This window comes from Colobus angolensis, unplaced genomic scaffold (assembly GCF_000951035.1).
Source record: "Colobus angolensis palliatus isolate OR3802 unplaced genomic scaffold, Cang.pa_1.0 Scaffold23, whole genome shotgun sequence".
Classification (NCBI taxonomy): domain Eukaryota; kingdom Metazoa; phylum Chordata; class Mammalia; order Primates; family Cercopithecidae; genus Colobus; species Colobus angolensis.
In genome coordinates, this window is record NW_012115488.1 from 11986204 (window position 1) to 11988549 (window position 2346).

General features: G+C 49.3%; 1 pseudogene across 1 annotated transcript; it reads left to right on the plus strand.

Moving 5' to 3' along the window:
• Positions 1–709: 709 nt before the first annotated feature.
• LOC105513456 lies at positions 710–2103 on the plus strand (annotated as a pseudogene). The gene has a single exon (XR_001002030.1). The product of XR_001002030.1 is annotated as a DNA polymerase delta subunit 2 pseudogene (transcript).
• Positions 2104–2346: the final 243 nt, after the last annotated feature.

Here is a 2346-nt window from a genome sequence, read left to right on the forward strand (position 1 = left end):
GGAAGGGTAGTCTGTTTCATTGTCCAATAATATACTATGGAAAAATGTAGTAAATGCAGCTGTAATAAGTGAAAAAAAAATTGTCAAGGGAAAGAGATGTCAAAAGAGAAATTTTTAAAGTTTTGCTCAAAGCTAGGATGGTACTATCCCTGCCCTGGGCATTTTTAGAGGGACACCAATTAAAAAAAAGTACTTACTTTTTTGGTGGCTAGACTGTGTTTCTTTCAATTCAACACCGCGGAGATAAATACAGAAACCAAGTTAATATTCAGGTTTTACAAAGAAGCGTCCTGCCTAGTTTAGTGTGTTACAGGACAAGAAAAGCATGGGACAAGCAAAACCGAATCAGCAACTTCATTCTCTATCCCTCTGCCTCCCTGAGCTATTGTTCACTCAATTATCCCCACTCCTTTATTCATCCTTCAGCCTCCCTTCTCCATGGTTCCTTCTCCCTCACTACGCAAACCTATGAACATCATCACCGTATCTTTTAAGAGTCTTCTTTAATCATGCAAACACCCCATAGGCACTACCCTAAATATGCTCTACTGTTTGCCTACAAGTTTCTATAACTTGAAAGGAAATTCACTTTCAAAATCTCACTTTTGCACATCTGTTTATTCCTTGACCCACTATAACACACAGAAAGTCACAATGGGTCAAGGAATAAACAGAAGTGCACAGAATTCTACGGAAAGGAACTTATATCATGTCCATCAATGATCCATTTAGAATATCCAATAGTTGGGGATGTGGCGCGCCTCGCGGAGAGCACGGTTTTAGCCGGCAGTACTCCCATATTTATGCCACCCGCCTCATCCAAATGAGACCCTTCCTGGAGAACCGGGCCCAGCAGCACTGGGGCAGGGGAGTGGGAGTGAAGAAACTGTGTGAGCTGCAGCCCCAGGAGAAGTGCTGTCTGGCGGGCACTCTGTTCAAGTCCATGCAGCTGCAGCCCTCCATCCTGCAGGAGATCAGCTAGGAGCACAACCTGCTCCACCAGCCTCCTCGCAGCAAATACATCCACCCAGATGACGAGCTGGTCTTGGAAGATGAACTGCAGCGTATCAAACTAAAAGGCACTATTGACGTGTCAAAGTTGGTTACAGGGACAGTCCTGGCCGTGTTTGGCTCCGTGAGAGACGACGGGAAGTTTCTGATGGAAGACCACTGCTTTGCTGACCTCGCTCCCCAGAAGCCCGCACCCCTGCTTGACACAGATAGGTTCCTGCTGCTGATGTCTGGCCTGGGCCTGGGTGGAGGTGGGGGCGAGTGGTTGCTGGGCACCCAGTTGTTGGTGGACGTGGTGACAGGGTAGCTTGGGGACGAAGGGGAGCAGTACAGCCCCGCCCACGTCTCCCGGGTCATCCTTGCCGGCAACCCCCTCAGCCACAGCACCCAGAGCAGAGATTCTATCAATAAGGCCAAGTACCTCACCAAGAAAACCCAGGCAGCCAGCGTGGAGGTCACGAAGATACTGGATGAGATCCTCCTGCAGCTGAGCGCCTCAGTGCCGGTGGAGGTGATGCCTGGCGAGTTTGATCCCACCAACTACACACTCCCCCAGCAGCCCCTCCACCCCTGCATGTTCCCGCTGGCCACTGCCTACTCCATGCTCCAGCTAGTCATCAAACCCTGCCAGGCCACCATTGATGGAGTCAGATTCCTGGGGACATCGGGACAGAACGTGTGACATTTTCAGACACAGCAGTATGGAGGATCACTTGGAGATCCTGGAGTGGACCCTGCGGGTCCGTCACATCAGCCCACAATCCCTGACACCCTAGGTTGTTACCCCTTCTGCAAAACCGACCCGTTCTTCTCCCCAGCGTGCCCACATGTCTACTTTTGTGGCAGCACCCCCAGCTTTGGCTATTGGTGACTGTCCCTGACTTAACTGCCATGCAGACCGCCTGCCTCATGAACCTGCCCAGCCTGGCCCGCCAGTCCATCAGCTTCTCTAGCTTCAGGGCAGAGTACCATGACCTGGGAGGCCTGGGCCTGAGCCTCTGACTTAAAAAGGTGGTTTTGACCAGAGAGGCCCAAATGGAGGCTGTTCATTCCCTGCAGTGTTGGCATTGTAAATAAAGCCTGAGCACTTGCGGATGCAGAAAAAAAAAAAAGACAAAAGAATATCCAATAGTTTTAGCTTTTACCTTACATGATCTCTCTGAAGTCTAATATTGTTGCTAAATCCTTCACTGAAACACTGTCCTCTCATGGTTTCTAACATGAAACTCTCTTTTTTCCTCTTCCTTTCTATGGCTATTGCTCTCCAGCATCCTTTTAAGCTCATCATCTCCTACCCTCCTTTTATGTTCTGAAGCTTCTTCAAATTCTATCCTT